At 29.6% G+C, this 16057-nt stretch overlaps 1 protein-coding gene across 3 annotated transcripts in view; it reads right to left on the bottom strand.

The window, feature by feature from the left end:
• LOC129911528 (flotillin-2) overlaps positions 1 to 16057 on the bottom strand; it is a 269812-nt gene that overhangs the window by 113556 nt on the left and 140199 nt on the right. The gene's annotated exons all lie outside the window — the stretch shown is intronic.

The following is a 16057-nucleotide window of genomic DNA, read 5'->3' as shown; positions in this document are numbered from 1 at the left end:
GTTTAAAAAATTCAAATGTAAGTTTTAAGACAAGGCCTATCTTCTAGTAAATTTTTTTTTTTGAAAATCATTATTAACGAAATGGTAACGGAGTTACGAATAACAGAACTACGCGCGACAGAGTTACGGCCGTCAAAGTTACGCGAAACCGAAGTTACGAAAAACTAGAGTTACGAATTCTAAAGTTATGTTAAGTTCTGACATGTGATTTTTGGGTTGGCAACAATTGCGAGGAACGATATGGAATTATGGAATCATAAATAAGAGAATATCGATACGTAGGTGCAATATTAGTTGGACAAATAAGAAGTTAATTTCAATTATGTCCCCCAAACTAACATAAGTATACGTATGTTTTTTTTTTCTATTTCAACGTTTTTGCGATCTTCTTACAAAAACAAAACCATATATGTATATCTATACCTATCCAATCAAAATTTTACAATAAATAACACCCATTTTCGCTTTACTCATTTAGTTCTGACCAATGAGAAAAATGTTAATCTCTTGTTTGTATTTCCATGATTCCATATCGTTCCTCGCAATTGTTGCCAACCCAAAAATCACATGTCATAGCTTAACATAACTTTAGAATTCGTAACTCTAGTTTTTCGTAACTTCGGTTTCGCGTAACTTTGACGCTCGTAACTCTGTCGCCCGTAACTCTGGTATTCGTAGCTTCGTCGGTTTCCCATTATTAATGGTACCTGCCATAGAACCGTTTTTTTTTTTTTTTTTTTAAATCCGATTATCTCCGAAAGTGCTTATTCGATTTCAACGAAACTTTTTGTGAAGAAGTATCTACATATATAATTTTAATATAAGCCAAAAAAAACTAAAAAAATTCTTTTTAAAAAAATTTTGAAAATATTTTTTTGAAAATCTAATTTTCGAAAACGGGACATGAAATTTTTTTGAAAATTTATTTTTAGAGATTAATTAGTGATTTCTACAGAATGGCATACCAATTTTATTTTAAAACTTTTTTTCCAAAAAAATATTTATAAAAAATTAGTTTTTTTTTTCAAACGGCTCTAAAGATTTTGAAATTTTTTTTTCTAAAAATACATCTTAATATATCAATCAAAACAGGATACTTATTTTGGAGGGCAATTTGATTTCAGATTTTGTTTTTTTTTTAATTTTTTTTTTATTAACGAGTTTTATTTTTTGTATTTTTTTTTTGTACCTACATTTTCCAAATTTCTATATAAAAAGTCTTAAAAATTTAAGCTACTTGAACTCTAAGAGCAAGTTCGTGCATCTTATTTTTATCAAAATCGTTAGAACCGTTTTTGAAAAACAAAAACCTTATCCATTCTGGTCACATGTACATTCGTGGCTCATATGGAGCCACGTTTTGAAGAAGTTATGGAGAAAATAAAATTGTAGCAACCGCCAAGTTTTCCCACTCGAAAAATGTTGTTCCCTGAAATTTGTATTATCCGCCAAAAAAAAATATGCTAAACGACATACTTAAAAATATTATTGTCGTAAGCACCAGAACGTTCACCCTAAAATTTTGTTAGATGTCGCTTAGTTTAACCGAAATTGTCGCTTAGCACACTAGTCCAACTTGAACTTGATCCATTTTTGTCGCTTATAACACTCCAAAAAACAGCAGTCTATTTCATAAAAAAAAATTTTAAATCAAAGATAACCATTCTTTGATATTTTTCTATTTTTCTGTGAAGTAGGCTACTGTTTTCTTCCCATATTTATTTTATTGTTTGTCAGAAAAAATTAAAAAAGGATTAAGCGACACAATTTTTTTAAAGCCTCTATTTTTTGTGACCATGTCAATGTTTTAAGCGCCATTTAACATTGTATCAAGCGCCAATGTCTTGACCGCAAAAAAGTACTAAGCGACTAAAACTTCTTTTCTGGTTAAAATTTCGTTTTTGTAATGATGTCAAGTTTTGTATTCTTAAAATACCTTTCGAAATCTGTTCCTTCCAATAAAATACACGAATAAATAAATAAATGAGACGTTTTTTTCGTTTCCTGAACAATTTTAAAAATGTCGCTTAATACATTCTTACGGGAAGGTATCGATGTAGGTCACATGAACATAATGTAGGTACCAATAATTTTGGATCTAAAAAAATCATTTCCCTACAAAATTCGAAGGAAATCGCTTCAGTGCTTGGGGCTGTAGCTCGATATAGCAAAGGACAGACAGACGGGCAGAATTGCGAGACTCACTTTTTTAGAATTCTTTAGTATCGAAATGTCATGCGAGCATTGTTACATTATCTTGAGTTCGATTTTTTTAACGAATCCCAAACTAGACAATTTTTATTTGGAAATTTGTTCAGTATTTTTTTAAATGTTTAAAAACAATATTCGTCGTTTGGGTCCCAAAAATATGCAATACAAAATAGTGAAAAAAAAAACAAATATGCACATTAGCAAATACATTAACCATCAGAAATGATATACTCACCACCACAATTCAATTTTTTATATGGTGAATTATTAAGTCTCTGTGGAAAACAATACAAATTAAGCATCTTTGAAGTACCAATATTTTTCATTAGAAGGAATTAAGAGAAAAGTTCAAATAATATTGTCAAATTATACAATTTCTTATTATTGTTTTGATTTAAAAGGTTAGAACGCCAATAATTTTGACCCTTTTTTTAATAGAACTAAGGAAATAAAATCAATATTTGTCCAAGTGCCGTTAAATCGTGTGTTAAAACGTGTTAAATCTGCAATTTCAATTTAATTTAAGCTAACGAAACATTTCAACATGATAATACGGACAGTGATAAATTATAAAGTTTTGGTAATTTTGTATTTCTTTTTCGTAGTTTCATGTGATTTCCCATTATAAACGTTTCCTTATTCCAAGTTAAATCACCATAAACCGCTGCAAACTTCTTTATTGTTACCATTGCTACTTTTTAATCGTTTTTGAGACGTTCCAACAAACATACACAACAGCATTTATAATTAATTTAATCACTTAAAATGAATTATTTATGATGGCATTGCTGCTGAATGCACTAAATAGATTTGTTTATAGCAGCCGCCTACACAGCACAAAAAAAAAACACATTATATTTTACTTTTGCTACTTTATAGGGTAAGTATCGGTTCAAGAAAAATTAAAATACGGACATGAATTACAATTTTAAAGCAAAAACCATTCAATAGAAGTTTTCAAAGATATTTTTGCAGTAGTTTTGATTTATCATTCTGTACACTTACAGTGGTGGCAAAATAATTAGAAACGTTCTCCTTTGTTTACAAAATGTTATTTTTCTCTTACTATAAATACAAAATATTTAACAAATTTTTAGCAAACATGAGTGATGATACAATCCTTGTAACATTTTAGGAAAAAAATTTTAGAATTTATCCAACAAAAGAAAAATATTGCAAAAAAACTAAAATATAGTCCAATTTTGTGTGGAAATATAATTAGAAACACTGAGGAAAAATTATTAAGAATTATCCTGTTTTTGATTTTTAGCATTTAGATTTGCAAAACTTGGTGAATTAATTAAACGTACAATTAATAAAAAGGACTATCACCAACTGATTTCTATAAGTTGGTTTCTGTGGTTGCAGTCCTCGAAAAATGACACATGTTCCAAAAAAATAATAAAACGTCCTTAACAATATTCTTGACACACCAACCCCTTATATTTTAGAAAAAGAAGGTGCAATAAAGAGGAGATCTTTAGTAAAACATCAAGCTCTTCAAATACCTCTGTTAAAAAATGTTTCTAATATTTTTTATTCATATTAAGAACATACAAACATTTTGAAAAGAAAGAGCGTGTTTCTAATTATTTTTCCACCACTGTATGCATCTATGCATTCGAACATTTTTGTTTTTTAATTTATTAAAACAAATGTTTACTGCAGAAAATCTGCAGTAAAATCAGAAATATTTTATCATTCCTAACAGCATTGTGTCAGCACCCGCAGAGAGCAAATACGTGCGACCAATAGAGTTGTCTATTTTTATTATTATTTTTTATATTCAAGGTGTTTGCCATTGCATTCAGTGTTGCAGCGCAGTCATACCTACTGAAGTCCAAATTTTATATATCTGCACGATAGGCATCTGGTCATTCGCCAACACCAACCAACCAGCGAACCAACCCTTTCTTCTTTTTCCGGTTTAATAAAGTTCATTGATTTTTATTTTATTTCTTATACTACTACGATAGGTAGAGAGTTGGGTGGTAATTTAATGCCTGATTGCTGGGAAATTTTAAGGCAATTAGAAGAGAAAGTTTTCCCGACAATATAATTTTAGCCTAACAGGAATTATTGTAATTTTTTTTTTTTGCAGACCCTGCCCTTGTCATGTCCCTATTTAAGACTAAGTCATGCAAAGCGATGGAACGTGCTTCGTCAAAGCTTATTTTATAGAATCAAAAGTATTTATTAATTCTAGACACGAATATCGTATAGTCCGGAAGGTAGAATTGAATTTTCATTTGATTGTTTTTGAATCAAATTGCAACGAAAAGAACAAATAAAGTAATACGAAAAATGAATAAAAAGCCATAAGAATGGTTTGAGTAAAGTCGGGTATTACTGTGGTATATGTGTTTCTTTTTTGGAGCTATCAACAAAATATTGAATAAAATTTATCTGAATTTGTGAATTTTTAGAATAGTATATTAGCTTCGTACATTGTTTTATTTGTTATTAAAATTTTTTTTTTTAAATTTGATCTGAAGTCGAAAATGCTACATTGCAAACTATTCGCGCGAATTTTTATTTTCACACCTCAAAATTGATTCTCCCGTGGGCAACATTTTTTCCGCTTAGCGTTTGGAATTTGAGATTAAATAGAGTTTACTGAAAGTAAGCTAAATTTAATTTATTTTGAACTTAAACTATGAAAATTAGTATGAAAAATTAGTAAAACTGTTTTAAAAACTTCGGGGGAAAAACGTAATTTCTAATTTTTATTTTTTGTCAGTCCAAGCAATTGTTGAATTTTTTTTTGATGCCATTGAATCTAAAAATCTCGTATTGACAACAACAGCCTGGAGTGCAGTCAAATTTTTTTTTTTGAGAAAATTGAAAAATAGGAAAACTATTCACTTTCGGGGGGTTTATTTCCGTTTTTTTTTTTTTTGAAGATGTACAAAGCTCCTAACTAACTCTATGTATTAAAAAATAATGGAGACCTTCTTTGATTTTTGATAAAGGTAATGCTAAGCAGTCAATAAAATAAAAATCAGATAAAAAGGTAGTTCTCCTATTCTTCAATATTCTCAAAATATAGATATACATAATAAGGCATAGGAACTTATATGGTTTTCAGTGTCAGAGCCAATTTATTTCATTGATCAATTTCGTATTAAAATCCACAGTCTTGACAAAAATAGTATTCAATGTATTTTTTTAAACTTATTTTTCTCAAATGTTGATTTCGAAAACAATTGATTGAAATAACTTGATTTAAAAATTAAAAATGAGTGTACAATTCTGGCTTTTGAAAAAGGTATCATTCATAACTGTTAGTGTTGCCATTGTTTAAAAATAATTAATGATTTTAAGTCCTTTTTTTAGAAAATTGCCCTTCCCGCCCATACGGGGGAAAGTAGACTCCCCCTCCCATTGCAAAAAATTATTTTATGGAACACCTCTTCAAAAAACCGTTATCAATTCTCTTCACCTACGTTATCGTAGGCACTCGAAATCACAACACGAAATCGTAAACGAAAAATTTCGTTCAAACAACAACTTCTTTTTGTGTAAATGCTATATTCGACTAATGATTGAAAATCTTAAGTTTAAAGCTACTTTAAAGTTAAATAAGTAGTCCAGACATTGTATTTTAATCTGAAATACAATTGTTTGATAGACTGGGGCTAAAAGCAAAATTGTATATCCATTTTTAAACTAATTTCACATCCGTTTATTTTCAAAGTATGATAAGTCCAAAAGCGTTTTTATTTTTTATCTTTTGAACTATCGCTCCAAAAATTAAAAACGAAACGGTATTTTGTAGCTAGGCAAGAGTTCTACAGAATATATTTTTTATAAATTTTGCTACGCATATCAAAAGAAAATAGAACGTTTTTTTCTTCTCCTAAAAAATTAAAAATCATATACTTATCATGTTTTGCAAATAAATGATTCAATTTATGTTTTGAAATTTGTGAATATTTTCCTTCGAGATTTCGCAAGCATTTTATTGTGCTGGTGGAGACCGACGAAAAATTTCGTTTCGCATCAGCAGCGTAGGTACTAGGCTTTAAAATTAATTTTTCACGAAAAAAAAAAAATACGTTTAGGGGGATATCTCGAAAAAAATTCTAATTCGATTTTTGTAAAAACTGATTATAATTTCTGAGACATTCAGCAAAAAAGCCTGATTTAGTTTTTGTATTAATTTTAAGTCAACCTCCAACTTGTTCACGATCATTGTGTATAATAAACAATTTGTTTTTGCAAAAAAAAAGACAGCTTTCCAATACAACAAACAAAGAACAAGAAATAAATCTATATTTTCAAACTCTGAATAGAACTTCAAAAAACAAAAAGTTAGCCACCTTAAAGAACTACACCAGGGGCCTGTTTCTCTTCAAGCCATGTAAGCTTCATTAACTATCAGTGACTTTTAAAGTTGTTGATGTATTTTCGATGAAAATGTACCGAATATACAAGATATTTTGCTTATTCTCCAGCTATTATTGAAGTTCTCGAGCACAATTTTGACATTTCACCTCAGACAGGTTTCAGGCTAAATTCTCAAGATCTGCAAAAAAAAAAAAAAAACTAATTCAACCTTCAGCGCAAAAAATTAACTTAAGCCTTTTTTTGACACTCTAGAAACTCAATGACAATGTAGCAGGTGAAGTAAATGTTTTCATACCTAATCGTTTTATTTTGCTTTTTTCATGCGAAAATCCTAATGAATGGCTCAAAAATTTTCCTACAATTTTTGTAAACAACAACATGCTGCCGATAACATGTTCCTATCAACTCCACATTAAAAGATTGTCATAATCAATTGAACATTTTATCTTAAATTTATCAATGAAATGAAGTACTAAAACTCGTTATGGGGGAGCATTAATTAGTGTCTATAAATACATTGATACAAGTAGCAAATAAGAGTAAATTATAACTTGATTTCTTCCATCCTTAAAGTAGCTTTAATTGGTTTGTGGTTGCAACTGATGACTCCATTACTCAATTGCATAATAAGGAAATGCAAATTTTTCAAAAACTATGAATCGTCGTCAATAATTTATTTTTGTGATTTTCAAAATTTCTTTATCAATTGCTTCAACATACGTTTAATGTTAATAAAACAAATCATTACTACTCTTATCGATGTTGAACTCCTATTATTAACCATCAAGCCGCCAAACTTTATCGTATTTGTAAAGTTATTTCAATGTCACGTTTGTTTTTTTTTTTAGCAAAACGACTGATTAAGCTTCTTTTTTTTTACTTGGAAATCCGCATTCAATAAAACGCAGGATTATTTTTTTGAAATTCAGGAGCGGATTAACTATTTTTTGTCTTTCCAGAAACGCTATCATAAGTCACAAAAAATTTAAATTGAACATTATTTACAACTTTTTCAAAGTCCTTCAAAAAACAGAAAATCAAAAATCTATAAATTTCTAAATTATCACAATTTTTACAAAAAAAACTTAAACTTCATCAACCAAATTATATTTTACCGTCTCTAAAATTTGACCGCCCTAGATTGTGTGTCCATGTTGGTTGCTAACTATATTAAATCCACTACTAATAAGATAGACAAATAAAAAAAACCAGTGCCTCAAGTTCAAAAATTAAATTAAAAGACTGCATCAAATAATGAAATCGAAAGTAACCATTCCGGTTGTTTGGTTAGGCTGTTTGGTGTTTGTACTTTACGTTAACAACAGCTCCATGGCCATGGCAGTCAGCTGCATTGAATAAAGTGCTTTTTTTTTGCTTATATTGGAACATTGTACCAAGTCCATGAACAATCAATGGTATTCGTCTTAGAGCCATGTTCGTAGGAAGCAGCTTAATGGTACTTTTTTTTATGGCTTGTCTAGGTAATTTTGTTTTTGTGGACATTGACTATAAATAACTTTAAAGTTCAATTTTATGGATAATGTTGAAAAAGGAAAAAAACAGCAGTCAAGGAAAATTTAGTTTGTGTGATAAGGAAAATATCGATTTTTTTTTTCAAATGAAAGGGTTGTTTTTTTCAATCCACTTGGTGATGTAATTGTTGGATACTAATTACGAAAGCAATGAAATTTTTCAAGTATAAATGTATTTGCATGTGAAATGGCATTATATGTTCTATGTATTGAATGACCAATATGAAAAATAGTGAACAAAATTTGCAAAAGGATAGATTCAGTGTAAAAAAAAAAAACACAAAAAACTACTTCATCACAAATTTAAAATTTAAATTTAAATATAAAATATTTTTAAGGTTTTTGGACTTTTATTGCATTTTTTTTACAGGAAATAGTTATTTTTCTACCCGAATTCGAAACACAAGGACTAACTAATGTACTGAACTTTTGGGCGTCCGAATTAACGGAGTCGATTTGTTTGGAGGTTTGGGCATTCGAAGAGCAAGTGTTTATAATGGTTTCTATTTCTTCTATATCTTGACAGCTCCTAAGGTGTTTTCTAAAATTTTTTTCAAGATTCTGCTTTTCAAAGAAGCTTTGCAAAAAAATAAAAAAGGGTTTCGAAAATGTTAAAAAGCGCTCGCTTTTTTTAATTGTTTGCAGAATTTTGTAAAATTATCCTACTCGAAAAATGTTGTGTTCAATTGATTACTTAACTTTGTCAATTTATTTAATATATGTATTTATATTTTTTGACAAATCAATTAAAATCTAAAATATTGAGAAAAAGTTTTTAATGTTAAATATCTTCGAAAAATAAATTAAAAATTTATTTATCCAATAACACTGGTCAACAAGGTTTTTGTTACAGACACCAAGATATACTTTTCTATAGGTTTTTTGGGTGCTGAACTCGAATCCAAAGTCAGAACAATTCTATCACATCACGTTTTTGAGATAATCCCGTTAGAAAATCTAAAATGCCGCTTTTAAGCAGTTTTCGAGATTATTTCTTAGCTTTTGGTTATTTGTTTTAAATAAATTTGTAACGGTTTCTAATAGAACTAAATCTTGTCTTTCTAAATCCGTTTGAATCTCTTAAAAATCTCTTTTCTTCTTTGAGAAATCTGAAATTGAAATCAACGTGTTTGGTATATCTCATGTTTATTTACTTTTAATAGCAAATCTCGAAAAGTTCTTTGATAATCGCTTTCAAATTTTGACACAACGTTTCATTGACATTCCAGTAAGTTCTTATCTTGTTTTTAACAAGAAAAAAATTATGTTTTTCTCACTAGTAATTATTTAGTATAACTATCTGACACGGTCACGCTTTGATGTATCTCACCACGATTCACCACCTTCGCAAATATAAAAACTTTCAAGATTCTAAATGGAACGTTGTGTCAAAATTTGAAAGCGATTGGCAAAGAACTTTTCGAGATTCGCTATTAAAAGTAAATAAACATGAGATATACCAAACACGTTGATTTCAACTTCAGATTTCTCAACGAAGAAAAGAGATTTTTAAGAGATTCAAACGGATTTAGAAAGACAAGATTTAGCTCTATTAGAAACCGTTACAAATTTATTTAAAACAAATAACCAAAAGCTAAGAAATAATCTCGAAAACTGCTAAAAAGCGGCATTTTCGATTTTCTAACGGGATTATCTCAAAAACTTGATGTGATAGAATTTTTTTGACTTCGGATTCGTGCTCAGCACACCAAAATCCTATAGAAAAGTATACCTTGGTTTCTGTAACAAAAAAAAAGTTTAATTTTGTTGACCAGTGTAATTAAAAACAGAATTTTCGTAAAAAAGCAGGATTTTGAAACCCAGAATTTTGACAAATTGTACATAAATATATATATAAGTCTCTTCTTGCAATACCAAAAATCCTTTATTATTGCCTTTTAATGTATGTAAAAAAAAAAATTATAAAAAGAAAGCATTGTCTTTCCTTCCTTAAATTCTTTTTTTCTCACTTTGTAAAAAACTACATACATACATTTGCCATTAGCTCTAGCTTTAAGCTTCGCTAAAGAGTGTCTCTTAATTTGTTTTGTTGCGGTTTAACACGAATTTGTTATTCAGAAGATCACAATTTTTTATCGTTTGCTTTGGATTTATCGCTAGTGGAGACAAAAAAATATGATCACCGGCTGTGTGTATAAAACGATAAATTAACAGATGGATAGACAGGATTTGAATTTATTTTATAAAATATTTTTGTAATTATATAATATTTTTTTTCTTAGGAAATTGGTATATATACTATACATATACATATTTATACGAGTAAATGCTTCCAAATAGTTTTCTTACTTCTAAAACAAATAACACAAAACCAAATCAATTTTTGTAGTTTGTATAAAAAAAAATCTTTTTAATCTTCAGCTCACTGTCGCTTAAACTGGTTCGTGTTGCCTACGGATCTGCATAGACAATTCATCCGGAAGTTGCAAGTACACTTTCATATGAAAAATGATCAAAAACAAAAAAAAAAAAGGAGAGAACGAGAGAAATCACACTGGTTTCATATAAATCAATTCAACTTAAATAACTAAAAATAATAATAATCTACTGCACCAATTTCGGAATGCAGAAGAACTTGCATTGGGTTATTTGTCCACCAACGAATCAAATTATCAACTACTAAACACCTGATTGACATGTATTTCTTTATAAAATACCGTTTCTAAAATACGTTCGTGCATAGCATAATCTTAAAATATGTAATTGATCGAGTTGACATTTTAGTTTTTATTTTTTTTTTCTCGTCGCCCGACCGCCACTCATTTAACTTTTGCCATTAAACATTATAAAATTCATGTTTTATTGATAAAAATGAAAATCCATTGCATTATTAATTTCAATATTAACTACATATTGGCAAATAAATAGGTAGTAAATCTTAAGAAAAAAAAAACTGTTGAGATGAAGAACAGTGGCGTATTGAGGGGGGGGCTCAGGGGGCTCAAGCCCCCCCCAAGCCTTCCAGATCATGTTATTTTTTACATAATTTCATTGTAATGTATATGCTTCACTGAAACTTGTTCGTAAATCTTATAGATTTAGAGGCAGCTCACATGCTCGAGCCCCCTCCAAGTTCTGAAACGGCTATTTGTGTTTGTTTGAGTAAGAGCCTTAGCTGTAGCTGGGGGTTGGGTGGTTTTTTTCGGATTTAAGTCCAATTCGAAATTCTTCAGATCACTTTTTAATATAATACGTACGTCGAATATCATCACCGTGTAATTTTGCAAAAGTTCTTATGCAATCTCGATAAACACTTTTTTCAAAAATTACACTGGTTTACAAGGGTTTTGTTGCCGAAACAAAAATATACTTTTCTGAAGGTTTTTGGTGTGCTGAACTCGAATCCGAAGTCAGAAACAACTAATCAGCTCCCGTTTTTGAGATATTACCGTTAGAAAATGCAAAAATACGTTTTTTTGAATTCTTCGGACCTTCTTCTTTTGTATAAAGGAAATTGTTTGAGCATATTTAGTAACGGTTTCTATAACAACTGTTTTCTATCTTTCGACACCTGTTTAAATCTTTTCAACATCTTTTATATTGCCCAAGATATCTCAAACTGAAGTAAGTGGGTTTGGCTTCATATATCATAAAGAAGATAATGGCGTTATAAAATTTATAAAAATACCAAACAACTTAGGATATCTCGGACAGTAAAAAAGATATCGGAAAGATTTAAACAGATTTAAAAAGGTGATAAATAGTACTTATGAAAACCGTTACTAAATATGCTCAAAAAATGTTCCTTATATAAAAGAATAAGGTCCGAAGTACTGCCTTTTCTAACGGTAATATTTCAAAAACGGGAGCTGATTAATTTTTTTTGACTTCAGATTCGAGTTCAGCACACTGAAAACCTTCAGAAAAGTATATTTTTGTTTCGGCAACAAAAAAAAAGTTTGATTTTGTTAACCAGTGTTATATACTTCTCAAAGCTATTGGAAATAGAAATATTTGATATCTCAAAATCTTAGTGGTCAACATATGTAACTAATGGTTTCTTTCAGCAAATGCCAGTTTGGACTTCGAATTCGGATTATAAAAGCAACATATTACGAAAAAATATATATTTCGAATTAAACATCTAAAATAATTTAATGGAAAATTAGTTTCTAGGCTTTCACTTTCTGCATTTTTCACTCATTTAGATTTTCTGATCGAATTCAATTCACATTATTTCTGTTTGTAAATTTGGTGCCTTTTTTAATGAATCTATAATTTTTAGACAAAATATTATCATAACTTATTTGTGTCTCCTTATTTTTTCTCTTGAATTCTTCTTTTTTTTTCATTAAAATTGCCGATAAAATTGCATCCAGCAGTAATAATTTAACTTCAGAAACAAAATTAAAAAGGATGATCCTTCAGCTATGACAGTTCGAAGCAATTTCGAAGTTTTTGAAATTGATCCAAATGAAGAATATGATATTTTATTTCACGTGAAATCTAAAAGTGATTTCAATTCACTTTCGGTCGAATTGCGGAACAAGAACTTTAAAAACAGGAGACAGCAGTACGAAGCTGTCGACGTCGAGAGCAGTTAAATGCTACTATACCACTTTCAGTATCGCAGCACAGCGCTTCACTCTCGATCAAAGGTGAATAAAATAGAGAGAAAAATTTTTCGTACCCCTCTAAAAAATGTTTGAAAAATTTTCTAGCCCCCTCCAAATTTTTTTCTGGATACGCCACTGATGAAGAAGATTAAGTTAAGTGAAATTTGGAAGGAAAACCTGAAGAATCTTCTTTAGGACCTCTTGTTTTCATCGTAGTTTTGTAATTAAAGGTTTTTCATTAAAAAAAATTGTAAGAAAATTGACAATACGCTATTATTTTGACAAGTCGATTTTATTATAGTATTTTAACACCTCTTTTTTGCGAATTTGGTTTATATTTTTTCATGTCGCTAGAACTTTTTTCGGTCTAACTATTTTATAGAGAATCACTTATGAAATTGATGTAGAATTTTCCGAGGAATTCGAATATTGTATTTACAATTCCAAAAAATGCATTTTCACCCTTATAAAAACACTTTTTATTTTTGTCATGCCAAATTCGCACCCGTCCGCCGACAGAGGGTTAAAATAAAAAGTAATTTAAAATTAACATTTTCAACTTGGGATACGAACCTAGGGCAGCAGGAGTAAAAGGTAACCAGACTGATACGAGTTATTAAGTTTGAAAAACTGAAGTCCATATAAACTGCTTAAGATATTATATTGAATAATGCTTCATTTCAAATATTTTTAAAGATTCTCAAACTGTGTTGTGGAAAACAAATTTGATGAGGCGATAGTGATAGAGTTACGTAAATCAAATAGTGAACAATCATCTAAACGATTATCGTTTTCTCGATTATCGTTTCAAAAATTACGGAATAAACCCTCAGAACGTACGAGAAAAAATTTAAAAAACTGAAAGTGTTAAAAGCGATTATCGTAGTCTATGCCGACAAAATATCTCAATAGAATTTTCGAGGAACTCCATAACTGACGAAATGAAGTATTAAATGCAATAGAAATAGAATAATATTGTCAGGTGGTTATTAGCTTTAGCAGTGGTGCATAGGAGACAAAATCCTAATTTACCTCCGAACTTGATCAGGCTAATCAAGGCAGCACTGTAGGCCGGAGCGAAATTTAATTTTCTGGGAATTCAAAATGCAAAAACTAATTAAATGATTTTTTAATTTTTTTTCACCCATAGGCATCGCTTATTGCTATTTTTATATTATATACCTATTTTTATTTTTTTTTTAGTGTAGAGTTGATATTAAAAAGGATTATATAAAATAAATTAAAAATATAAATAAAGTTTTAAGCTGACAAAATTTTTTGAAAAATGTTATTTATTCTGGTAAATGGAGGTTTTTTAAAAAAATGCAAAATATGTGTTCTATAAGCCTATTTTATTCTTTGTTTTTCAATTTTCAGTGCGAATGCGCGACCCCTAGCTGTCATTTTAAAAATTAATAAAAATTCTTTTAATACTTTTTTGGATCCAATGCAACTTTTGCTAGGGTATGTTTTTTTTTTTATTTTTCAATTTAATTTTTTCTTCGTCGTAATTTTAAAGTAAGAAAAAAAAAAACAATTTTTTGAACCGTTATAAAAGGAAGGTAAGGTACCTAACCTACCTGTTATATAAGCGTGTTCTTATTTTTGACTTCCTCGTAAACGATTCAACCGATATCAACGAAACTTTTTTTATTCAAAAACGTTGAAGGAACCACATTTTTTGATTTTCTAAAATAAATCTTAGACAATTTTTTTTTTTTTTTTTCAATTAATCAAACGGGTCAATTAATTTTTTTTGAAACTAAGTTTTAAATTGAAAAAAAAAATTAAGCTATAATTGCTTCTTTTCAAATCAAGAAACCAGGAGAGCACAAAGAGGTTATCTTTTGTTATAAAAGACCCCGAAGACTAGCTTGATGCTATCCATCATAAAATTATAAGTATCGACTTTTTGCAATAACTTTTAAAAAGAAGTTTTTTTTTCTAGTTCCAAAAACAGTTATTAAAGTATAGAAAGAAAATTGCAACTTCCAAAGTTTTGCTTGTAAATTTTTGTGACTATTGCAGGACAAAAATATTTCATGTAAGAAAAGAAGAATCGGTATTTTAAGCATTATTCCAACTAAAGAGCATACTAGCTGTCTTTATTCATTTTTTTTTTGCTCTGCCCCATCCATTTGAATACTGCCACTGACTATATAAATAAACACAAAACCCATAAAAGCACTTAAAACATTGTTTCTTTTAGAATATTTATTTCTATTAACAAAGAGCCTCGACCAGCTTGTACTTGATGCATCTCAACAAGTCTTCTATTGTTTTTGAAAGAAATGCAGTTCAATCATGTTTCTAACCCTTTAGTTATTTTTATCGTTTATTTTCGTTTCCATGTTGAACTAGTTCTTCATTTTTATACAAAGAAAACAATATTTAAATAACGATAAAAATACATTCTCATTGGATACCACTCAATCATCAGAGATTCAAACCACCCTCTTTATCATTTAAAGGTGACGTGTTTGTTTATCCGTCTCCTTCATCTTAAAATGCACCGACGACGATACTTGAAGAATAGTATAGAAGGATGAGAAAATGAAAACAAAGAAAAAGAAAAAAAATGAGTTTCTCCACCAACTTTTCACATTTTGCTCTTTGTTTTCATTTTCCTAAGCTTTCATTTTCATTCTTTTATTATTTTTGCTGTGACATTTTTTTTCTCATCTTTCCAAACCCCACCAACATCTAATATGAACCCTTCTCTGTTGTATTTGTGCGCGGTCGGTGGGTATTTAGTTCTTCATTTCCTTCAGTAGTGTTTAACAATGAATTTCCATTAAGCAATGGGGGGTGGGGGGGAATGAAAGTGGGGAATGGGAGGAAATGAAAACAAAGTCACCCGGTAACAATGAAGGATTGCATTTATACTTATATACGACATAGCTTAGTTAGGGGATGGTGGCCAGGCCAGTGTGATGGGTGGGTTTGTGGTGTTTTAGAACAACGTGCTTAAGTGGTAGTCACATTATGTAGACACTTAAGCGTACAGAGATACAGCATGGGTATTGGGTTTGTATATAAAATTGTGTGCGGAAAGAATGAAAAATTATTCCCATTTGACGTAGGTCGGGCGTTTCCCTCTACTGACATAAATTTCCTGACGTTAAAATAGGTCAAATGCGGTTAATGAACTTAAAATACAGTCAATAGGAGTCATATGGGACTTGCCTTACAAACGTTTCCATATAAAGTAAACATTTGAGTGCATTTTATTTTTTAACTTGCGAATTATAATAGTACTTTAGACTTTAGAGCATACTTAGTGCTCTGAGTTTCAAAAAAAAAAAATGCCTCCATTGTTATCTGCCAATTTGTTCAGTCTGTGGACAAAGCTTTGCCCAAAACGATTAAGTATGTTTACTTAACTTT

The sequence above is a fragment of the Episyrphus balteatus genome, chromosome 2 (assembly GCF_945859705.1).
Source record: "Episyrphus balteatus chromosome 2, idEpiBalt1.1, whole genome shotgun sequence".
Taxonomy (NCBI): Eukaryota; Metazoa; Arthropoda; class Insecta; order Diptera; family Syrphidae; genus Episyrphus; species Episyrphus balteatus.
The sequence above is the reverse complement of the archived record's forward strand: the minus strand, read 5'-3'. Positions and strand labels throughout refer to the sequence as shown.